Source organism: Squalius cephalus (genome assembly GCF_949319135.1).
Source record: "Squalius cephalus genome assembly, contig: scaffold_69, whole genome shotgun sequence".
Classification (NCBI taxonomy): domain Eukaryota; kingdom Metazoa; phylum Chordata; class Actinopteri; order Cypriniformes; family Leuciscidae; genus Squalius; species Squalius cephalus.
The window spans coordinates 118865-145465 of record NW_027645795.1 but is presented as its reverse complement, the minus strand read 5'-3'; positions in this window follow the sequence as shown (position 1 = coordinate 145465).

Genomic DNA, 26601 nt, shown 5'->3' with positions numbered 1-26601 from the left:
CCTGGTAGGCAACCAGGCTGTAGCAGGATAAAGAGGTTCCAGGAGGGAACCCGTAGCAGAGAATACAGAGTCGAGCCAGGGCGCAAGCTCACCTTCGGTAGCTGCCTGATAAGGTCTGCTAAACTGAAAGTAAGCGGCCACTAGCTTACAAAACCCAGCACCACAGTGAAACTACTCAGGGAGACCTGGAGAGGCCTACAACCTGACAACCACAGTATGTGGGAGCTCACCTTCAGAGAGGCCTGGTGAAGCCTACTATCTGATAACCACAAAACGTGGGAGCTCACTTTCAGAGAGGCCTGGAGAGGCCTACTACCTGAAAAACCATGCTAAGTGGAAACACACAGTAAGTGGGAGCTAACCTTCCAAGGAGGCCTGGAGAGGCCTACTACATGATAACCACAGTATGTGGGAGCTCAACTTCAGGGAGGCCTAGTGAGGCCTACTACCTGATAACCACAGTGCATGGGAGTTCACTTACAGAGAGGCCTGGAGAGGCCTACTACCTGATAACCACAGCGCATGGGAGTTCACTTACAGAGAGGCCTGGAGAGGCCTGCTACATGACAACCACAAAACGTGGGAGCTCAACTTAAGGGAGGCCTAGTGAAGCCTACCACAGTACATAGGAGTTCGCTTACAGAGAGGCCTAGAGAGGCCTACTACCCATTACCAGAAAAACCACATTAAGTGGAAACTCAAAGTATGTTGGAACTCAACTCCAGGGAGGCCTGGTGAGGCCTACTACCAGAGAACCATGACATGAAGGAGCTTACTTTCAGGGAGGCCTGGAGAGGCCTACTACCTGAAAACCACAGCTGACAGTGGGCCAGACTGGCAGTCCAGTTGACTGTCTATGGGGCTTTGCCTTCAGGGAGGCCTTATGAGGCCTACTAACTGATAGTTCAACCTCAGGGCCACTTAGTACCACAGTATGAGGGATTTAGCCCTCAGGGAGGCCTAGTAAAGCCTACTACCTGACCCCCACAAAAAATGTGGGAGCCCATCTTCAGGGAGGCCTGAAGAGGCCTACTTCCTGAAACAGTCTAATCAGCTGGATGTGACTGCTGCTGGGGACTCGCCTAACAGGGAGGCCCGGTCGAGCCTACTAGCTGATAGCGAGTCTTTCTGCTACTTTAATGAACACTGCTGGAACCATACTATTAAAAACTTTTCCTATAGTTTTGTCCTAGTGTATGCTCCACAATGGTGTGACCCACCTCCGAGGAGGCCTGCTAAGACCTACTACTCGTTAGTGAGTCTTCTGCCCGAACTACCAGGGCCAACCACCGAAGGTGAGCTGGCCTAGGAGCCCTATCTTAGGGGCTACCCAGTCAAGGAGGCCTGCTGGGGCCTACTACCTAACTGTGCAGCCTTCAAGGCAGAAAAACTGTTACTACAGTGCTTACAGCATCCTGGTACCTAATCACATTGCCAAAGGCAGTGTACTCAGCAAAAAGCAATACCCTCATAGCAGGGGAGTACAACATACGCCACTCTGCCTAGTGGAGGCCCCATTTTAAGGGGGGGGGGGCTTCAGGGCCCTGAAGTTCCAATACCTTACCTCATTGCTCCTCTAAGAATGACTCCCTAGGTCTATACAGGGAACAAGGTCTGTAGAGAAATACAAATCAGTGTTAGTATACACACAGAAATTATATTAAAAACCAACCAGTTCACCTGCGGCGTGCAGAGTGAAGACTCGCCAGAGAGTTCTTTATGAACCTGGGGTCCATCACTTTACATGCCTGAAAGAGGCGCTCTCACCAACCAAGCCGAGGCGGGCCATCAGAACCTTGTTCTCATCATAGACCCAGCCCCAGGCCTGGTGTAAGAAACGCCTGGGGAGTCGGGAAAAAGAGGAGAGGGCTAGGATAGTAACAGCCCTCCAGGAGATGATCCATCACTAACGCTGTGATCGTTTGTACTGGATCACCTCCCTCAGATCCTTCTTTTTCCTGCGGGAGTCACGCCTCCTCTGTGACCTGCTCCTACATGGAGGGGGTGCACGAGAGGCGACACTAGCTCTCTGGCCCTGTCTACGGCCCTCAGGTCGTGAAGGGCCAGGCTCTCCCGCCTGTCTGGGCTCGGATCCGGATCTCAGCGGTATACAGGTCTTAAACGCCGCTGAGCGCGCCTTCGCCTCCCTGAACTTTCCAACCACCGCCTCCACGGAGGTGCCAAAAAGTTCAGAGGGCGAAACCGGTGCATCAAGGAGAAAGGCCTTCTCTTTCTCCCCGATGCCAGCCAGGTTCAACCACAGATGCCTCTCCGTGGCCACCATTGCCGCCATCGATCGACCGATCGAAGCGGCAGTCTGTTTAGTGGCCCGGAGAGCAAGATCTGTGGTGCGGCGCAGCTCAGCCACCGCCTCAGGGGACAGCCCTGCCCCCTGGTCGAGATCCCCCAGCAGGTCGGCCTGGTACGCCTGCAACACCGCCATAGTGTGCAGGGCAGCACCGGCCTGACCCGCTGCCGTGTATGCTCTGCCATTCAAACGCGCTGTGGTCTTGAGCGGTTTGGATGGCAGGGCTGGAGCACTCAGTGTCGACGCCCGCCCAGACACGAGATGGTTCGCAAACGTCTCGTCAATGGGCGGCATCGACACATACCCATACTCGCCGATCCCCTCAACATCAGCGAAACTAGCCCGCTGATGTCGGTGGATCCGAGCAGAGTATGGGTTCTTCCATGCCCTCTCGATCTCAGTATGGAGATCAGGAAGAAATGGAAGGCTCGCCTGAGCTGGTGGTCTATGGCCGGGGAGAAATCGATCGTCCAGCCTGCCACGAACAACTTCTCCCCTAACGCGCCGCCATGGCAGTTGCAACCTGTCAATGGCGCGTTCCATTACATCCAGCAGCTCAGCATACACGGGGCAGGGTGGCTGAGAGGGTTCAGGGTCCACCTGAATGACCTCCTCATCATCCATCACCTGCCCGTCCTGAAGAGCATCTGTTGCAGGAACAGTAGGAGAAAAATCCTCTTCGTCATCCACCTGCAACTCACCCTCGTCATCCGCCGAATCATCTGAGAGGTTAACACCCCTCTCAAGACGATCGGCGAGATCCCTCTGGGAACCCCATGACGCGAGTCGCCGCTCTGCCTCAGCGCGAGCGGGACCTGAGCCACGAGGTACAGATGGTGAGCCCTCCTCACTCGAGAAGAGGGCTAGACGAGAGCGGAGCGTTTTCAAAGCAAAACGCTCACAGTTTGCACAGACAGCTCTCTCAAGAGCCGCCTGTGCATGCTCTTTGCCCAGACAGAGAACGCACAGTTCGTGTGAATCACCCGGCGTCAAATACCTTGGGCACGGATCCGCACACTTCCTGAAGCTTTCAGCCTTCTCCGTGCGTTTCATTTTCTTTGCCGACTTTTCCAGCGATATCAAACAGACAGTCCCTGAAGACGAAAAGATGTTTGTCATGTTTGCAAGGCGCCCTTTTATACTTGCAGGTCGCATGTTAATCATTCACGTTAATGATTCACGGGCTGTCGCCGGTCAATGTGATTGCCGTGATTTGATAGTGATTTCAGACACCTGTCACGCCTGAGGCGTTCCCCATTGCGTCATTCTGACGTAGTGTAGAGTTCCCTTTCGAAAGGGAACCTTCTTCACTCAGCTGGTTTTCCTGACCGTTAACTCCATGTACCTCCTTTTGTATCAACAGTCATCAGATTGGTTAGATTAGATTCAACTTTATTGTCATTGAACAAAGTAACAAGTACTTGGACAACAAAATGTAATTCATCTTCTGTAAATTATTTACAAATGGCCATCTCTAACATATCTGGTTGCTCGCCTGTCTGAACTTTCATAAACCAATATAAGTCATCAATAAATAATAATAAAACAAGCTTCACATCAAGAGCAAAAAAAAGAAAAAGAAAAAAAAAAAGAAGGTAAAACCAAGAAGTCCAAAATATCCAGATTATTTACAGAGGTCTTAAAAATACTTAGAAAGTAAAGATATAAAAAAAAGATAGAGAGGGAAATCTTTGAAGTACTTCCCCTGAATCCCCATTTGGCTCTACTTTGGGAGAGTTAATCTATGTCACCGCACTTTGAGGGTGGCAAACCTGTCAATGACCCTTTGGTGTTCAATTTTTTCAAGCAACTCCTTCTCAATAGACATCACAGCTAGGTGCTGGAGTCTGCTTTGGCCTGTGGTCCTCCTGAGCCATGTATGGAGCCGACGCAAGGCACTAAAAGACCGCTCACATGTACAGCTGCTAACTGGTATTGTCAAGGCAACCTGCATAACAGCTTTCAGCGAAGGGAACATTTCCGAATCTAGGAGTTTGTACATTGCTAGCATGTCCTGAACTGTACCAGCCTCAATCTTGCGCTTCAGAAAGTTTTTTGCAACTATCACTTCCTCTGACTTAAGTTCAGTATGGTAATTCAGAGCCAGTGCTGTCAGATGAGGTTCAGACAAGAAATGGCCTGAGGTTGGACTGCATGCCTGAATTCCATTGAGCACATCCTCATTCACACCAGAAAAACGCCTCTCAAGTTCACAGATCATTCGGTCCAGACAAGGAAACAAAAGTTTCCTCTTGAGATCTTCAGACTCTGAAGAGCCACAGGTTTCACTGCCTGCCCCACAAGTTGACTCAACAACATATTTATCCATTCTCTTTGTCTTCCGCCTCTGTCCTGAGGATGATTCTACTGCTATCTGGTTTGCCTCACACATAGCTATTGTTCTGGTGTACAGATCTGCAGCAGTGGTATTACTGCGTTTCTGCTTCATGGTGTCAGTCACTGCATTTTTGTACAGATGTGGCCTTTAAAAATGCGCGTCTCAGAGAGAAGAATGCCACGAGCACTTCCGAAATTCTGCGGGATTCTGCAGAAGGGGGATTAGGTGTTGGACGCAGGAAATACTAAAACCTGTAGATGGCAGTCGAGTTTCATGTGGCCATACTGACGACAATACTGTATGTGTGCTCGACTTCATGCTGAGCATACTGTATGATATTGAAGTAACATGACAGGGATTATCGGTGCTTTGGCAGTACTTTGAAGTTTTCTTTTGCCAGTTACATAAACAGTCACATATTCTTCATAAAAATCCGACTCATAAAAATCCGACTCAAACGCGCATCATTTTTTTTCTATGTACTTACAGTAGAAGAGACGTGATGTATGATAACTGAGTCTTATAACACAATAATTCGCGAAGACCTTTGAAGAGACCGAGAGCATTTGCGCAATATCATTAACTAGTTTATCTAATTTTACATTTAGTTCCTTTTTGCATCGGAACGTTTTAAATAGCTTTAACATGGTTGTAATGCGCGTTTCTGCATTACTGTACAGTACTTTTTATATTATCATGTTTCCCTTTATCGTTTTCGGTGGGGACGGTGGGTACGCGTACCCACCAGATCTCGTCATGGGTCATTGTGTACCCACCACTTTTAACTTCTGTCCATAATAATTTGACTTTTGGTTCGATTTTTTTAAACCGTTTTCAGTGGTTGAGGAACAATATGAGAGAGAAATTTGGTAATCATTGTCTGATCCAACAAAAAAACATTATAATATTCATTTTATTTTATTTTTCGTGTTCGCATTTATGATGGAAAAAACAACGTGTCAGTTCTCTGTTACGGACGAGCGCCCTGAAAGAGACCTCAAACAGAACAGCTGCCTTTCTTTAAATTGAATTTCGTTTTGTATTAATTATATCTTAATTTTAATCAATGTTTCATGAACCAATTGCCTTGATTTATAAGAAGTAAATATAGCAGACAATCTCGACATTGGAGGCGCCGGCGAGTGAACTGGAGTTCGTCTCATAAATGAACCGAAACTCAGCGTATAATGCACATTCACATTCACAGCGTATTTAGACACATTCATAATCATTACTTTTACCGGTTCTTTGTGGCAAGCTTTATGCGTGCGGTCGTGCGCTTGAGTGCGGCTATATTACGTAAACGCTCATTATCCTGTAGGCTAAAGTAGTAATTAAATTAATATAAAGGGGAGATTTGTCCACGAATGACTTAAATGAACAACTAAAACTTTTAGTTGGAAGCAGCGAGCCCTTACTCCACATATTTTCGAACCAGGCAACAGGACATCTGGGTTGAGCGAGCGACCCTGCGGAATATTCAGAAATGCGCTCTCCACTCACGAGCTCTGATCGGAACAAACCCGAACCACACTGTCTGCTGAACTTGCGCAGAAACATCAAAATATAATATTTTCTAAAGAAGAATTTTAAAACTTTATTGGTGGTAGTTGAGAAGAATTCCTCTTTCCATATCTAAATCAGTTTGAGCGCAATATAAATTTAGGCTATCATATTGTTATTCTTATTATATAAGAATACGTATTTTTTTTACAACATTTTTAACATATAGAGAATATAAGTTTAGCGTGTTGTGTGTATTTCCTAATTATAAGCTTTTGGTGAAATTGCAACAAAACTAAAAGTGCATAAAACATAAAAAACATCATTACTTTTTAAATTCTTATTCACTCTTTGTTTTAGCGATGTTTATAAATATACTATATTTTTGCATTTTGTTGACAAACTGTCCTACACTGAAAAGACACCAATGTAATCTTCCTGATTTAATCACGTAAAACACAAGCACCACTCTTCTGAATGATGGTAACACAAACCTCCAAGAGTTTGTAAACCATTTATTTGTAAAACATATTTAATGCTAACTTTACTTACAAATAAAAAAATAAAAAAACTTTTTTTTACAGTGTATAAATAAAACGACATGAAGGAAGTTAGTTCCAAAATGTAATTAATTGCAGCAATTAATTGCTACCAATTGACACAGAGTAAAAAAATTACAAACCACCCACCCCCCAGGTCTGCTAATTCTTTGCCAACCCCCAATGCTAATCGATCTCCTCTCAGGGAATCAAAAGAAAACCGGTTTTTCCAGTTTTCACCAGCATGTGGGCGGGGTTTTAATCCCTTGCAGTTCCTTTGTTTAAATGCTATTTAAGCAAATCTACTATACATACGCTTTAAGTTATTTTAAATTAATGTTTATAACTTATAAAAATAAGTTGATATCGTGTAACTTAATTTGACATATTGATATAACCAACTGACATTGTAGGCTAGTAGATTAGATTGCATGCAGGAAGAGGCTTATGCTTTGTATTAAGTAATGAGCGTTTAGGCTACTATATAGCCGCACTCAAGCGCACGACCGCACGCATAAAGCTTGCCACAAAGAACCAGTAAAAGTAATGAATGCGTCTAAATGTGTCTAAATACGCCGTGAATGTGAATGTGCATTATATGCTGAGTTTCGGTTCATTTATGAGACGAACTCCAGTTCACTCGCCGGCGCCTCCAATGTCGAGATTGTCTGCTATATTTACTTCTTATAAATCAAGGCAATTGGTTCATGAAACATTGATTAAAATTAAGATATAATTAATACCAAACGAAATTCAATTTAAAGAAAGGCAGCTGTTTTGTTTGAGGTCTCTGTGATAGTTTTAAAGCAGTCTTTTCAGAGCGCTCGTCCGTAACCCGAGAACTGACACGTTGTTTTTTCCCTCATAAATGCGAACACGAAAAATAAAATAAAATGAATATTATAATGGGTCAGACAATGATTACCAAATTTCTCTCTCATATTGCTCCTCATAACCACTGAAAACGGTCAAAAAATCGAAACAAAAGTCAAATTATTATGGACTTTAAGTTAAAAGTGGTGGGTACAAAATGACTCATGACGAAATCTGGTGGGTACACCGCACCGTCCCCACCGAAATCGACGCTTATGCTAGTACAATATCTTTGCTTCTGACAAGTTTCTGTAATAAATCCGTAAATCAATCACAAAACGTGTTGATGTGTTGGCGAATACAATTTTAAATGGTCAATTTAAAAAAAGCAGAAACGTGTATAAAACCCGCTTCAATAGTTAACAATATCTGAACTGTGCTCTTTTACATACTTCTAATTTTCTCATTCACTTTGTCTTGTATTTCTGCAATAGATTAATTGATCTGGCCATAATTGTGACCAGACTAACGTAATTTCTCTGTCATTTCTCTGTCTTTTTATCTCTTTAAAATATTGCTACTTTTAGAAAAAAATGACATAATTATGAATCAAATTGTGTCAAAATTCGACAACACAAATACTTATCAAAAGGCGATATAACGCACATCTCAGGTTAAATTAATTATATAAAAAACAGGGAACATTTTGTAAAAACAAAACTGAACAAAATGCGTAATTAAAATAATTGTAGGCCTATTATGTTTTACCAAATATTTAATACCACTTCCCCATAATGATGTAATTAATTTTTAAAACAACATCTGTCAAACTGTCAATCAGATACCTCTTATCTGGCCATTTTTATTTTATTTTAGAAGTCATGACTGTTGATCACCCTTTATATGGATTTTGTGAATATGAATATTTAAAAGATTTACAAACTGTCGGCAAGACCTCAAGCCAACCCCGGACATTCTGCGACTAACGTGGAAAAATAGACAGTTCAATTAAAATATTTATTAATAATGTAATTGTAATGGCAATCAGATGCGCCCAAAATATAAATGCAACCAGTGGCGGACTGGGACAATAATTCAGGCCGGGAATTTGACTCCACTGCCAGGCCACCTCTACTGCTGCAGTCACCACCACCCTATTCATGTAATCTACTGGACTGATAAACTTGTAGGCTAACCCTATTAATGTAACAGGTAATAGCATAATTGCCTAAGTCATTTTTTGTTTCTTCTTGTTTTCCAAAGACATTGAAATATGACTTAGGCAATTATGCTATGAGGCTAACGATATCTAAAATAATTTTGTAGACATAGAGATGCACCGATTACAATTTTCTAGGCTGATTCCGGTTTTTCATTGAGTTTGACCTGCCGATTCCGATTTTTTTCTTCTAACCACTTTAGCACACACAAATATTTATTTTTGACCCCCAGAGTGAGTTTTTTCAAGGCGAACGTTCCCTTTAATGTTTCCATGGCGACGCGTCACGCGATATTATATTTGAAAAGATTGTTATGGCTGCTTCCACAGACATCAGCGTGTATTTTACAAACTCCAAATGTATTGTTTTTCTCGTATTTAAATATCTGAAACCTAAAATAAACATTATGAGGTTGAAAACACTGCTTAGTGCTTAGTTGTGATATATGACAGCGCTGTATGCGTCCGACTCTGGCTCAGCGCCAGCCAACGCGCAAAAGCACAGTTTTAATCTGGCAGTTATGCGACGTCTCAAATCGGTAAAATTAAATATGTAAAATTATAGACGTAATGAGTGGCACATAACGTGAAGTAACATGGCATTTTATTTTGTTTGAAATTTAACTTGTCCAGTGGGACAACTAATTTTCTATTCCACTTGTCCTACAAAAAAATCCACTTGTCCCGGACAAGCAGACAAGCCTTAATGTCGAGCCCTGCACAAACACTATTCTGTCTACTTTTTATTCATTTTTATTTATTATATAAATAATGCTACATGTAGACGAAACGAGACTTGACACAGCACAGCGCAGCACATATTGTTGCTCGTTTGTTGGTTTAATTTTATCTATTGTGATTATCTAAGTGATTTGGATGAAAGCGTTCGTCTGCCAAATTATTATAAATATAATGTAAATGTAATCTTGACCGACCTGTTCCCTTACTGGCGAGCAGCGTGCTGCGTCTGTGGCCAGGGCTTTTTTCCTTTTTATACGCTCCCTCTCTGCTCCTCCTTTGCGTTTACGCTCCATTTTTTGAACGATTTAGTCAGATATACCCTGTGGGCAGTGCGTCGCTGACGTTGGGTGGGAGTGTCATTTTCACTCCGCCATTGCCTGATTCGTCGATTGAGAGATCCGTCAATTAATTCGTAGTTGCACACCAGTCTATCACATGCCAGGCTGATCGTCTGCACAGCGGCAGCCGGCAGGCCAGAACGACCGTCAGGCCACCGGGAAATGTCCCGGTGCTCCCGATGGCCAGTCCGCCCCTGAATGCAACGCGTTGTGCTGCAACATTATCTCACAAGAACAATCACACAATAAATATCTGCAGGAATTAAGAATCTGGGTAGCTAAGTCGCATTATTTAAGCCTTTCATTATGATTTTGTGTATATAAAAAAAAAAATACTGCTGGGTTTTTACAGGTAGAGTCACGTGTATTATGCTCACACTAAATTCTCTGTTGCACTTAAATGCGCATTGCACGCACAATCATCTTAATAGCCTAGTTGTACAAAAAAAGTTATGCGCTGGCAAGAACGTCACTTTGCTGTTTTAATAAAAGCAATGTTAAATATTCTACATGCACTCATCTCCTGGAAACCACAGCAATGACAAAGCATATATAAACATTCGTAAACGTTGTCCAATACCCCTTCTCGTCTTAAGAACACTTTGATGAACCTTTTGGATTTACAAATATTTTCAAATGTCTGTATAATGCAGTACTGTAAATATTTGTGTCTATTATTATTTATTATTTATATTTTATTGTGGATGTTTTCTCACAATCATGACATAATGTGAAGTAAAATGAAAAATCTAATGTAAAGTTGTTTTTTATGCGCCACCTGGTGGATATTCTGTGAAGCGAAACACATTGAGGGATTTTGTAAGTAGTGCCCCCCGAAAGCACTTGCAGAATTCTGCGAGACTGTGCGAGACGTTTTTAAAGGCCACATCTGTATGTCACTGCTTGGGCAATGTCAATGGTCTCCTTCTGTAGGTATCTGTGTAAACCTGCTGTTACAGACAGGAGAGTGTGGAAAACCATCAGCAAATACACTGAGGAGAATTTACTGAGTTTTGCCCTCAATCCAACTGCTGTAGGTGTCTTGATTGTGGAGAGGCACTCAATGATAGCAGGGAAATTATCAATCACTGCAGTCACTGAATGAAGCTGGCATGCCCAGCATGTAGTTGACAACTGCACAAGTTCTCTTGGCTGCAACTTCTTTTGAGTGTCCACAAACTTATGGTGGTTTACAAGGGAGACACTAAAGAAAGAATGGAGACTTTCCAGCATGTTGAAGAACTCTGTGGCTTCAGAGACAGCTTTGCATGTGTGACATAAAACAAGATTTAACTCATGTGCATAGCAATGCACATAAATTGCCTCAGGGTGCTTCTTTTTAAAATGGGCTTGTACACCCCCAACATCCCCACTCATGACAGCTGCCCCATCGTAGGTCTGTGCCACACATTTCAACTGATCAATTCCCTTCTTTACCAACTGATTTTCAATTGCAGCTGTTATCGAAGTACATTCAAACTGTGACACCTCTGTAAGGGCTAGGAACCTTTCTTTGACGGCACCCTCAACAGACACGTATCTAACACAGAGTGCCAACTGTTCTGTCTTTCCATCCCTGGCCTCATCAGCCATAATGGCATACATATTTGCTCCCTTTATCTCACTGATGATATTTTCTGTTAGTTCTTGTGAACAGCACTCTATCATCTCATTTTGGCTATCAGATGAGAGATACGTGGTGTTTGAAGGGGCTGTGTATCTCTGCAAGAAGGGATCAAATTTGGTCAAAAGTGACATGCACTCTAGGAAATTGCCTTTGTTGTGACTCTCATCTGTTTCATCGTGACCTCTGAATGCTATGCCTTGCTTTCCCAAGAAGCAGGTTACTGCCATAATACGCTCTAGGTACTGCCTTCTTTCACTAATTTCAGTGGTACTTGCTCCCTCTATCTGCTCTACAACATTCCCTTTTGACAGGCTTGCTTTGTAGCTGTTCCAACAAACCACACTGTCCTTATGTGACTGTGTTGTTTCATGTTTTTGAAACTTGCTAAGTGCCTTTTGCCAGTTATTAACTCCATCATTCACAAGTGCATCCTTTCTGACATTTTTGCCAAATACCCTACAAGGAAAGCAGAAAGCAGCATTTTGTCTAGCTGAGTATTCCAGCCATCTGAAACTTTTGAACCACTGTTCTTGAAAGGCTCTTTTTTGTGTGCCAAACTGAGCATGAGGGTATTGAGACAGCTTTAACTGTTTAGGACCAGTGTCCTTATCCCCCAAGTCTGAACAGCTCTCTTCTGGCCCTGCTGCTTTGGCTTGGTGGTCTCCATGTTGCACTCCCTCTGTTTCTTCATTTCTTTCACTAGTCAATTCCCTCTCATCCCTTATGGACTCTCCCTGTTGTTTTCCTCCTCCTTTATTATGAAAAAAATGTGGTGTAAAATAATATAGGCTACTTAATGCCAATAAGTTAGTATAGGAGTATGAGTAGTTACTGTTTTGCTTGCCACTATTCACTATATGTCAATTTATTGTTGTTGTTTCCTCACCTGGTTCTTCCTGCATGCTCTCCCTTTCCCTTTCCCTTTCTCCTTCTCCATCTCCCTCTCCCTCTCCCTCTCCCTCTCTTTCCCTTGGCACTGACAATCATACACAAATATATTGTAGGCAGGAGAGTTGAGGCCAGTTTGTCATGTCACAAAAATGTTATGGAGACCATTTACAGATTCTAAGGATATGATCAAAAGGCACACAAGAGGCGTGTCATTTTAAATGTCTTTATTATTATTATTATTGGGCTTACAAACTTTTTTAAATCACAAATTCCTTTCACAAGAGAAGCTGTATTCTCCATTGTGGGTTTGAAATAAAAAAATAAAATCAGGGGACCATTGCCTAGATAAGTAATGGTTTGCATTATCTGTTACTTTAGCTTAACACTTTTCAGAACAACAAAAAAACATTAAAAAAACAAAACAAGACAGAGGTCATTATGGACTGTTCCTAGTCTCTCACCTGAATCTGTCTTTTTTTTTCTAAAGAACTGTCGTATGTCCATTGCTCACTGGCAGGCCACACGCGCGCGCGCACACACACACACACACACACACACACACACACACAGAGAGAGAGTAATGCTAGGAGTTCAGGAGTTAAGCATGGTCAGAGACAATTTATATGAGACATGCCACTTCCTCAATCCTCAATACAACTATATAAGGAAAACCCGTAACGGCAAAGATGGCGGTTGTATGCACATGTCCCGCCTCTCCCGCTGGAAAGCCAATCATCTGCTTTTAACAGTCAGCAGCTGACCACTAAGAAGCGAATGTACAGTGACGTGACATAACTGCCATATTCAACCTGTGCTTTCGCGCTGTGGCTGGCGCTGAGCCAAAGACGGACGCGCTCAGCGCTCGTCATAGGCTATATCACAACTGTTCAGTGTTTTAACCACATAATGTTTATTTTAGGTTTCAGACATTTAAATAGCCTACTTATAATTGTTTAAGTGCTTGGCACAACACCAGCATTCTGAATAGAGACGTAAATGAAGTTTGGTGTCGTGAACGTGAACCCTTGCGCATGCGTAGTAAAGGTATAACCTGTGGGGAAAAAGGCATTTTAAACCTTATTTTGGGGCAAAGTAATCAAACTTTTTCAGCGATTTTTATCATATTTTACTGCTGTTTCTATACATGCAGTTTTTATGTCCCGGTGACCAGTGAAAGTGCAGTTCTGACTCTCTGCCCATTCATTTAGATAGGAGCCTGGTCTTGTTAGTCCGAAACAGCTGCCCGGAGGCGTTGCCAAGATGGCGGCCGAGTGGCACGACTTGCCTAAAAGGACTTTGGCATGGTTCAGGTTAAATCCTCTGTGTGTGAGGAATGAATAAATACAGCAAAAGAAAAACATTAAACTTTATTTTATTGTCTAGTTTGATAGTCAGCCACAACTGAAAAATAACAGATATAAATCTAGGAATGAATAACAATTCATTTAAAAAGCCACAGTGAGTGTTTTCACACATACTGGTGGTATACAGTGATATGTCGTTTGTTTTCACTCTGGTCCAAACGCCAGGGCTTCATGTTTCCATGACGACTGACCAGAAAAGACGGACGTGACGTCATGTTTACATGACTCCCGATTGTTAAAATGAGTATCAAATTAACGATAAACTTTAACAACAGAGACACACGTACGCACTACACAGGTACGCAGTTTATTTGTCGCGCTGCTGTTTTTGTTTCACGCTCTAGCAGTTAATAAACAGAACTGCATGCGTCTTGCGGAAGAACATTGTAACCGGCGCTACTTCTCTCCGTTCATGACTATGGACGAGTCACCCAGGTCCTGTGCTACTCCACAGCGGCGGCGACCCGCTGGACTACAATAGTCCGAAACTAAACACTTATTATAGGTGTACCATGTTGATTCAGGATACTGACTCCAGTACTCACCGATATGGTTTCGGAATCGGAACAAAAGGAAAGAAGTGTGAGACCTATGTGTGAGACACAGCTTTGGAGCAACTTAGTTGATTCACAACACTACATAACGGGTTCTCACTCTGCGTGTGTTTCGCGCTGGATGACGTTCGTGCCGTTCGAGAAGAGGATGACACCATTTGCTAAGCGGGGATGTTTTCATTTTCATCATTAACACATACATTTTAAACCACAAACTACGGAGTATGTTTTGGACATTATTTAACCTTGTCAAAGACGAACAAAAATTTTAGAATAACAACATTTCTTACTCCAAGTTTTAGGGGTGCTGAGCTCATGTGGAAGTCAATGAGACCAGAAACTGTCTGGTTACTGATATTCTTCTACATATCTTCCTTTCTGTTCAGCAGAAGAAAGAAATTGAAAACATGAGGGTGAGTATATGATGATAGAATTTTCATTTTCAGTTATCGCTTAGCTACCAGCGGAGCTAACTGGTAGATTAGACTCTTACCGTATCCGGTCGGCAAAACAGCAAAAACGCCCTTCTTGCAAAGGAACGATTCGAGCGGCGTCTTCTGTTCCTCTTTTAGATAAAAAGCCAAGTCTAACTCATTCATTGTAGCGGCCAAAGCTGTTTCAAACAACTGGTGTTCCTCCATAGCCATCTTGCCATGTTTACTAATGACTTCGACGTCACAACGCTGTCGTCATCTCGCCTCTGGCCCGCCTATATCAGATAACCCGATGTGATTGGTGCAGCTCGGATAGAGGGGCATATTTAATGAGCATCATTACTCAACACCAAAGTAACTGGCTGAGCAAATTCAACTTATGCTCTCGCGAGAACTCTGGATTACCAGGGTACTAAGAAGGTGCTTTGGCGGTTTGATCACAGGTGACAGCAAAGACTAGGTCACTGCCAAAGGAGGTAGCAAGTCTCTAGACTCTTTCAGGGGGACTTCTGTGCTCACTGCTTCCAGTCAGAAGTGTGTGCATGAGTCACGGGTCACGGATTCAGGAATGATGCCTTCATCTCGTTCTACATCTGGTGGCCACACCTGCTTGGTGTCTTGGTTTTTTATGTCGTTTCTCATCAGCACCGCCACTTTCGTGACAACATCCTCAGATTTGATAGATCTGGCATGCTGTAGTTCCATCTTTAAAGAGTGCACGGTTTTCACGAGCTCGGCCATGGTCAGGCTATCGGGATAGAGAAGAAGCCTCCCATTGTCATCAGGTATGATATGAATGGACTCAGCCAGCTGTTTAAAACAAAATCCCGAATATCACGAGCCATAGAGGGCCACCAGAATAATTGTTTAACCAAACATTTGGTACGACTAACTCCTGGATGACACGCCACATTGGAACCATGACCCCAAAGAATAACGTCGGACCGGACTCCCTCTGGCACAAATAACCGACCCGGTGGGCAATCAGGCGGAGGCGTTACCCCTTCTGAGGCCGTGCGGACCTTCGACTCAACCTCCAATGTGAGTGTAGAGACAATGAGTCTCTCAGGTAGAATGCATTCGGGAGTAGACGGGCGTTCGAAGCGATCAAAAATACGAGACAACGCGTCGGGTTTGATGTTCTTGGAACCTGGACGGTACGAAAGCGAAAAGTCAAAACGACTGAAAAAAGGTGCCCACCAAGCCTGCCTGAAGTTGGCAGACCTGATGTATTTGAAGTTCTTATGATCGGTTCAGAGGATAAAGACGATAAATTCCCCCGCTCCCTCTAACCAGTGGTGCCACTCCTCCAATGCCAACAACTCTCTGTTACCAATATCATAATTACGTTCGGCAGTCAATAAACGATGAGAAAAAAATGTGCACGGGTGCATCTTATCATGTGCAGAAGATCGCTGTGAAAGTACTGCACCTACCCCCACCTCTGACGCGTCTACCTCCACCACAAACTGACGTGAGGGATCAGGGGCAACAAGAATGGGAGCTGAAACAAAGCGGCTCTTGAGGTTGGAAAATGCCACTTCTGCAGCATTAGACCACCGGAACGGCGGACAGAGGAGCAGCTAGTTGGCTGAAATTACGAATAAAACGTCAATAAACATTGGCGATTCCCAGGAACCTCTGCAGGGCCTTACAGGAATCTGGAATTGGCCAATCCACCACAGCCTTAACCTTGTCAGGATCCATGCACGCTCCCTCGTAGGAGATGATGTACCCCAAAAACGGAACTGACTGTGCATGAAACGCGCACTTCTCTGCCTTAACAATAAGCCCATTCTCGAGCAACCTCTGGAGCACTCGCCTGACGTGTTGAACGTGTTCCTGGAGAGAAGAAGAAAATATCAATATGTCATCCAGGTAGACATATATGAACTGGTCGACCATATCTCTCAACACGTGCTTGGAAAACGGCGGGGGAGTTGGACAGGCCAAAAGGCATAACCAAATATTCAAAGTGCTCCCTGGGGGTAATAAATGCCCTTTTCCACTTGTGTTGCGTAAGTCCAGTTTGGTGATGAGAGATGCTCCCTGCAACCGCTTGAAGGCGGAAGACATCAGCGACAAGGGATAAGTATTCTTTACCATGATGTTCAGCCCTATGGAGCCAGAACGGTGACTTTAAAATTTGGCATCAAAATTTAAAATTGTCATTGAAAACAAAAGCAGAACTGAAAAAGGAAACATTGGCATTGAAACATTTGTATTGAAAACAGTTGTATTGGCATTGAAACAAGTATTTGCACTGAAAAAAGAAAATAATTAAAATCTTACAATCTTATTCTTTTATTTTATTTGGGATTTATTTGTATTTTTCAATGACAATCTTCAGATTTTTTCTTCATGTCACTCTTTTTCAGTGACATTTTTTTTACAATGTCAGTTTTTTTTCACTGTCACTGATTTCAGTTTCAACTTTCTGTCACTGTTTTGGCGTGGGGAGGGGTCTGAGGGGAGGGGTCTGAGGGGAGGGGTCTGGGGGAGGGGTCTGAGGGGAGGGGTCTGAGGGAGGGTTCTGAGGGGAGGGGTAAGTAGAGCGTAGTTTGCATATAATTTGCATATCGGCATACTGAAGAAGTAGGCCTACGTCACTTTTCTGGAACCCGCCGTCAGCTCTGAAGCCTCTGGCATGGTGGCGTGACGAAAATTCACCGTTCACCGGGAACTTCCAAACTGCAAGTAAGTCTGTTTTTTTTCTCTGCCATTTACATGTTTATTCACGTGCAACCTGGCCGGTTTGGTTAACTTTTAACGGCCGTTATGCTGTTTTTTTCGACGTCGACTGGAACATGTAAGTTACTAACATTAGCCGTGTTGGCTAACTTAACCTGTGGTTAATGCAGGGTCAAAAATAAACACCCGCCAAGCACCATATGCACCGAACAAGGCTAAAAGTCCGATTTGGCAAAAAAATAAATTAAATTTAGGTGTCTGTCGGTAAATACTTGTTGCCGCTAAGTATGAATACATCACAACAGCGGCTAACAGTAACATAGCCTGTAACGTTAACATTGACATGATAAACAGCAGGGCTTCAGCTGTGTACGTTAAGCTACTGACATCCCCAACCGCACACAAGCACACACACACACACACACACACCGGAGAGTCTCTCCTCTATGAGCCGCTAGTTCGGCTTCAACACAGGTAGTAACGTTACACAGTAACTCCTAGGACTGCGAATGTGCTTCTAGTAAGGGATTCATCCTAACAAATGATGTAGATAATTCCTCTAACACACCAATAATAGCCCTACTGAGCATCAGGTCCTTAGCAGGAAAATCATTTTTAATCAACGATCTTATTATCAAACATAAACTTGATTTTATGTTTTTAACTGAAACATGGTTGGACCACAGTAACAATGCGGCTGTTCTCATTGAGTCGGCTCCCCCAAACTTTAGTTTTATGAGTGAGAATAGAGTAAACAAAAGAGGAGGTGGAGTCGCCATTTTATATAAAGACAATTATCATATGGTAGTTTTGCTTCTTTTGAATATGTAGCTCTTCAGCTAAAGTCCTCCCCTCAAGCTATATTTATAAATATCTACAGGCCACCTAGATATTGTGCAGCTTTCTTTGATAACTTTTCTGAACTGCTGTCTATGATCTGTATTGACTTTGACGGTGTGATTATCGGTGGCGATTTTAACATTCATGTTGATGACCTTCAGGACAGAGAGACCAAAGAACTGTACTGTGTTTTTGAGAATTATGGGCTAACTCAGCATGTAGCTGAGCCCACTCACACTAAGGGTCACACTCTGGACTTGATTATATCCAAGGGTTTGAATATTTCCAAGGTTGTAGTGACAGATGTTGCTCTCTCTGATCATTCCTGTGTTTTCTTCAACGCTGCTATTTCTGTGTGCAACCATGTTCAAACAAAGATAGTAAGAAAACGATATATCACTGAAAGCACAACCCAGTAAACAATTACCGCCTTTCAACGTTGAAATATGGTTGAAAATAAGTCAGTCCGCCTTGGGCTGGTTTACGACATTATTTCAACTAAGTAGTTTCGGCCGGACTGTTTGACTACGTGTTTTCAACTGATCATCTAAGACATGTTTTCAACTGATAGTCTAAGACAGCTAGGATAGTCTGTTATACATGCTAAAACAACGGAGAAAACAAACTACCAAATCATGTTCATTATTATCTCAAATGAATTTAAAGAGTTTTACATATTCCGTCAAAGTTATAAAAAAATACATGAAACTGTACGTGCAATGAGGATTCATACTTGGAAAGAATTACCACACCCCAGCTGGCGGCGGTAATGCACCATTAAAGTTAGTTGCCAACCGCCATAAAACCGAAAGAAGAAGAAGCAATGAGGCGCGAGCGAGCGAACATGCATAGAGCAGAGGAAGCGCACGCTCTGTATTTTTCCACCCATCATCAAGCCAACCGCCAGAAAGCTCTTCACACCAGAAAGCAGCTGTGTAAAGCAAGTAGCTATGACAAAATAATTAGCTATGATGGCAAACTAAGTGTAACATTATAAACGTTTACCTTATTTCAACCAAACCTGACCTTTTTTATTGTAAACGTACTAGCTAGACATTATGCGGCTAGCTACCACCTGTACACACCACACCGATGGACAGTTAGCTATAGCTATCTGCTTGAAATTCCCAAAATGCGGATATTAATAAGCCATTAAGGTTTAACTGTTTGTGATTTATTTTTTAGTTATGTTACATTGTAGATAGCCAGATTAATTAATTTCAGCTTTGTTTAGGCTATTTCTAAACTTGCGCTTACCTCAGCTAGCTAGCTTGCCTATCTGTCACAATTTTGCCGTACGGCTAAACACGTGGTCCGTTTTGTGTTTTTTCTTCTAGCTAACAAGCACGAACTTCACGAACAGTCATCAAACTTCAGGGAATGGTTGGAAATATGAGTTTTCTGTCATTTAAGTTGCTGTAATGCTTCTGGTTTTGGAATTTCTTTTAACAACCACAGGACAAAATGCAATGCTCCTCCAGTTACCTGCACCCCCAGAACTGGCTAACACCGCCATTAGACAAGTCCTGCATCTTCAGACAGTAATTTCATGTTTTTATTTATTCTACTTTACGTGCTCACAATGCAAATGGAATATAAAGTATTTTTAAGTCTGGGCTCAAAACAAAGTCTTTCAACCTTCCTGTTCCTTTTTCAGTTTCTGGATGTTCTCGTCCAACACTTCACCGTTCACCCACAAGGTCTGAATCATCAGAAGCATTTAGTCCAAAATCAGCCAATAAGTCAGTAAACATTTTTTTTACAACCCTCTACATACACCTTGGCAATGGAATCGCCATTAGCTAGTAAAATTTTTTATGTCCATCATCAGTTGCATTCTTCATAGTTCAATTCTCCTACCTCAATTATTGCAGGAGCAGCTGTCTTTAAAAACGATTTCAATGAGCTTCACCGCGCTTCAGGATCTAGGCGTTCTCGCACACCTCAGCGTGGAGTTCGAAGGCCATCACAGTCCAGGAGCACAAAAGGTCCACAAGTTGGATTCCTCATAGTTTTTAAAGACAGCTGCTCCTACAATAATGTCAATAATTGAGGTAGGAGAATTAACAACTATTTCAATGAGCTTCAACGCTGTTTTTTTTTGTTTTGTTTTTTCAGGATCTAGGTGTTCTCTCACACCTCAGCGTCGAGTTCGAAGGCCATCACCCTTGACAGAATATGTTCTTCTAGCAACACGGCCTAAACGTGCCATTCTCTCCAAGATCCCTGCAGAATCCACCCTGTGCATGGATGCTGAACCCTGGTCCCATCTGACACGGTGTCCCATCGCTTGCAGTTCACCCTTCATCATTCTATAGCCTATATGCGCCATCTTCAATTTAACTGAGCGCACAAGATTGTCCAGCTCCTCATCTGTGAGATTGCTGTATGATCCTGTAACTGATAGTCCATACTCACGCATCCGCCGCTACACTGTCCTTTTGCAGACACCCAGGAGCTTAGCTACACAGGGGATGGGCAACTGCATGTCGATTAGGTTTTGAAGACATTCTTTAGAAATTACAAGCTTTGGCTGTCCCCTATCACCACCCAGAACCTCTGCATAGGTAGCAGCTGGATAACTCTCCTCTTGTAAACTTATGATGTTTCAAGTTTGGTATTGTAACAGTACATTCTTAATTACTAAATACTTCATTATGTTCTTTAGACTACCAGTTCCGAAAAAGAGGCTACAAAAAAAGTTGACGTTGGCCTTCTCATTGTTACTGAGGACTGCGGAAGCAGCCAAGCACTACTGGCAAAGGAGATATTGCTGTTGTGCTGGAAGAGAACATCACCATACGTGAGCTAGGAGATGTTGCTAATGCCTTTTCCTCACTCATGGGTCTTCTTTACTGTCTTGACATAGACTATCCCAAGGGACTGAAGTACACATTTGAGATGATACAAAAAGATTTCATGGGCATCGGCAGTGGCAATTGTTCTGCAAAAGTTCATGGACTCCGCAACAAGTTGCTTCAAGGCAAAGTTGGCCAAGTTAATAGCAGCAGTGTTCAGTAAAGAGTACATCACACCACCATCTCCATATATGTATCACATGGTTAGAAAACTAAACAAAAAGAAAGAGGCCTGTAAAAGTTACAGTCGAAAGTTTAATGCAGAAATTCTAAAAATGTTAGTAGAATGACATTGTGTTCAGTTAATCTGCTCAGAGATAACCTGCTACCAAAATGTTTGTGCAATTTAACTACAGCACTGTTAAGCCAGTAAGCTTATATTTCACAACTTAAAGGCAGATTTTTATATTACTATATTTACAGTTCTTTTGTGTACTAGAGCTCATTTGCATACATTTTTTTAGATAAATGTTCCTGTAACATGTTGTGAAATGTCAGTTTTCAGCTTGCAATTAATTACAACACATTTAAGCCAGTAAGCTTTTATATTTCACAACTTCAAGGCTGTAAGATGTTTTTCCATATTTACAGTTATGTACCAGAGTTTACATACATTTTTTTTTTTAGATAAATGTTTATGTAACGTTATGAAATGTCAATTTTAAGCTGTTTACTGTTACCAAAACGCTTGCAATTAACTACAGCACTTTTAAGCCAGTAAGCTTTTATATTTCACAACTTCAAGGCTGTAAGATCTATATTTCTATATTTACAGTTTTATGTACCAGAATTTACATACATTTTTTTTAGATAAATGTTCATGTTTACAGAAATGTTAATATGAAATGTTAACGTTTAGCTATGTGCTTTAATGGTAAGGTGTTTAAACATTAAGTACATTAATATTAAGAAGGATTTTGTCTGTTTTGAAATCAAATAAAATAGCATTCTGCATGTTCTTCTATGCCAATGAATCATTTTTATGTACTATTAGAAAATAGAAAATTAAGTTGTGTGGGCAAATTATGCAGTTAAGTGTGTTGAATGCACTTAACATTCCAACTAAAATGAACTATTCTTGAAAAAGTAACCTGGCTGCCTTAAAAAAAAAAAAGTTAATTCAACAAAATGAATAGTTTAGCCAACTAATAATTATAAATTGACTCAACAAGATGCTTAGTGTAAACAACTCAAGATAGCAGAAAAGTTTGTTGGTGTCACTAATTTTATGTTGTCTTAACTGGGATTTAGGTTTACACAACTTTTAATGTCTTGTTGGAGTAACTAAAAAACTAATTCATTAAACTTAAATTAAAGTTGATCAGACTATTTTGTCAGCTTCACCTTTGTTACCCCAACGATTAATTCTAGGTTTAAGGAACTCCAATATGTGTACAAACAACTGAAGTTTCTTAGCTTACTTAACACAACATTTTAAGGCAGCCAGGTTACAAATTATTTTAAGTTGAATGAGCTTGTTCGTTTTTACAGTGTATATCACCAAAAATCTGCTATCTCAAAATCAAACTCCTCTCTCTCAAAAACCCACGAGGTCAAGATGCGTTGACTTCACTTTTGTACAGATGTGCGATTGTGTGGTCTGTTCCCAACCCTGTAAATCAAACGCTGATTCGGCGGACCATGCCACCTGTCTAAACACTTGTGAAACACTCCGAAGCTTCATTTAGCCGTAGTCACGTGACATGGGTGTTTTGAATCACGCTTCGGATCAGTGTTTCGAAACATCTGCGCTTCGGGATCTCGCAAAGCTTCGGAACGTCAGTTTCCCGTCAGCCATCCCTAGGATTCTGTAAGGAATCTGGGAGTTTTGTTCGACCCCACGCTCTGCTTTCACTCACACATTAGTCAGACTGTCAAATCATGCTTCTTTCACCTGCGGAATATTGTTCGTATTCGCCCCTCTCTTACCTTTATAGATGCAGAAACTGTCATTCACGCTTTCATCACTTCCAGATTGGACTTCTGTAATTCATTATACAGCGGACTACCCACCAAAGCAATACACCGCCTTCAAATGGTACAAAACTCTGCTGCACGAGCCCTCACATATAATAAAAAATCTGCCCATATCACTCCTATCCTTCACCAACTGCACTGGCTTCCTGTCATAAACCGCATCCAATTCAAACTGTTGGTCCTAGTGTAAGCCTTACATGGCCCGGCACCCAAATACCTTATTGATTTGGTACAGCCATATGTTCCAACTCGGGCCCTTAGGTCCAGCACTGAAAATCTACTCGTGGTACCCCGGGTCAGACTCTCTACGGTGGGCGGTAGGGCTTTTAATGTTGTTGGCCCAAAGCTTTGGAATAAGCTACCCCCGAATCTTCGTGCGGCCGACAACATCTGGTCTTTCAAAAAACAACTTAAAACTCATATCTTCAAGCTTGCCCAATAAATAAGTATCCTCGACACTGTTTTCTCTGTTCTCCACTTTCTCAGCCCTATCTGCTACTTACTTTGTCGTAATTGTATGCTTTGATAAATAGTACAATATGTTTTTCTTTGATTCATGTCAATTGTTTGTCTGTTATAAGCAGATGGCCTTTGTATCTGTTTGCTTGCTGTTTGTTTGTTATTTGTATTGCATTGTGAAGCGACCTTGGGTTCTTGAAAGGCGCTATAGAAAATAAACATATTATTATTATTATTATTATTAGGATTCACCCTTCGCCTAGCCCCGATCGTCTACCCACGTTTGCCCTAAGGATTACTCTGTGTCATGCCTCTGCCATACCTGTTTGCTGTTTATTGACCCTGCCTGTATGATGACCATGTTTTGGAATAAAGCCTTGCATATGGATCCGCACGTCTCTCGTCTTGTTCGCCCGATTACACAATCACAAAAGAAATGTGCAGCTGTTTCTTCAACAAGACCACAGAATGAACAAGTTACACATAATATTATACAATTACACAAGTTATACATAAATATCAAGATATTTACAGATAGATGAATTAAACCTGTCACTCATGTCACACTCTAATGGTGTAAAAATATCATCCCAAACCAAGATGGCGCAACAGTGCAGACATGTTTTTGTTTGTCTCGTCTAACGTTCCGTGTAAGACTTTTTAATAGTTTTAATCAGTCTGCCTTTCCATATATTTTTACTCTTTTTGATTTGCTTCTTTTTACAACCTGCTTCACTTATTGTGAAGTGGATCTAACATTTTTATTTTATTTTATTACCTAACTGAACTGAACTGCAGTTAGAGGCTGGCCTGCTGGCTAGCTTGCAAACTAGCTATTGGCCATTGTTTGCCTCTGCTAGCGGTCCTCACCACGGTTCTGCCTGCATCAATTTTTAGTTTGGACAATATTGGCCAATCTGTAACGTGCGCTATCAAATTAGCGCATATTACATTTCCTCCCACATCACTGGATTTACTGATTTCATCGCAGCTTTACCTTGTCGGCCTGCCTGGACCTTCTGTTGTCGGCGCGGAGCCCCGCTGAGCTACTGTGGCTGATCTGCCGGCGTGATCGCTGAAGCTTCGTCCGTTGCCCTAGGCCCGCTAGCCTCAGCCATCGCAGCTACGTGTACTTTGTCGGCCTACCTGGACCTTCTGTTGTCGGCGCGGAGCCCCGCTGAGCCACTGCGGCTGATCTACCAGTGTGGGGGTTGAAGCTTCGTCCGTTAGCCTTGGTCTGCTAATCCTGGATTGCTGGCGCTCTGGGTGTCGTGCCTTGCGATCTTCTAGTGCAGCGCCCATTGAACTGTTGTCTCTTTGCTGCTTATCGGATGCTGATTACTCGGCTTCACTATTGATGCTCGCAGGTCTGTTTGTTTATACGGTGTAACGGGGTTCAGATGTTACGGGAAGAAGGAGGCGGGAACCGGCGGACATTCAACAATATTTAATAATAAAATACATAAATACAAAAATAAAAGTAAAAGCCAGCAGCCCCTCACGGACGACTGCTGGCGACACAAACAGAAACAAAACATGAACTAAAAATCAGGCCTGTCCTCTCTCGCTCTTCACTGTCGTCGCTCCTCCTTTATGCTTCCGCTCCTCCGTGAGAGATACGAGACCGGTGTGTCGCGCAGGTGTCGCTCATTTGCAATCACGCCACCGGCCTCGTGCCGTACAACCGAGGCTGCGCCTACCCCCCCCCCCCCCCCCCCCGGGGGGACCGATCACGGCAGCTGCGGTACCTGGGGGTATGGACAGACGAGGCGAGAGTAAAGGAGACGGAAGCATGAGGAGCAACAGAGACGAGAGAGGGGAGAGAGAAAAAAAAAAAAAAAAAAAAATCTTGATCCGGTTCCCGGACACACTGCCGCTCGGCCCTCAACCAGCTGAGAGACTCACTCGCGGTGCCATGCGATGGTACTGGACATCCGTTGGGGGACGGCTCGACGCTCCTCCGCCTCCTGGCGGACGGCGATGGCTCCTCCTGTCGAGGGCAGCCGGCAGCGAGCCTCCCGTCCCCTGCTCCGCCCCCATCATGGCCGACGGCAACAGGCTCCGGCCCACGGCGAGCGGGAGCGACTCCTCCGCTCCCTCTTGGACGGCAGCCACCCCTCCTCGATCCAGGAGCACGGTGTCGGGCTCTCCGTCCCACCAGATCTTCCATCGCTCCAGCACCATCGCCTCGGGCAGCAATCGGCGGCCGTCGCTCCCTCGTGCTGCCCGACCTCCTCAGCACCGCGATCCCCCCCAGCAGCGAGGGCTCTCTGACAGCGTGTCCCTCCTTCTTCCCGGGTTTCGGCACCAATGTAACGGGGTTTAGATGTTATGGGAAGAAGGAGGCGGGAACCGGCAGACATTCAACAATATTTAATAATAAAATACACAAATACAAAAATAAAAGTAAAAGCCAGCAGCCCCTCACGGACGACTGCTGGCGACACAAAACAGAAACAAAACATGAACTAAAAATCAGGCCTGTCCTCTCTCGCTCTTCACTGTCGTCGCTCCTCCTTTATGCTTCCGCTCCTCCGTGAGAGATACGAGACCGGTGCGTCGCGCACGTGTCGCTCATTTGCAATCACGCCACCGGCCTCGTGCCGTTCTCCCACGGCCCTCGACCTCGTCCTGCTCGCCACATACGGTATTTTATTTTATTCTGTTTATCTGTTAGGTCCTAGGTTTTCTGTGTAATATATCATTTGGCATTTTATTTTATTCTGTTTATCTGTTAGGTCCTAGGTTTTCTGTGTAATATATCATTTGGCATTTTATTTTATTCTGTTTATTTGTTAGGCCCTAGGTTTTTTTTTTTTTTTTTTTTATTCTCTCTGTGCTGTTTTGCCCCTTTTCTTTTTTAAATATGCCTTGCTGTTGCAACATGCTGTTGTTTAGGTTAGCTATTATTGTTTTACTTCATTGTAGAGTCCCCAGCCCCTCTCAACAAGTCTCTGATAGCTCCCTTGTTTCACCCCCCACATATGCGGAGACTTCGCCAGTTTTAACTGGTCTTTCTAGAGACGCAATTTCTCTCTTTATTACTCAACATCTAGGTTTATCTCCACTGAACTCACACTTTACTATACCCATGGCGATATATTATG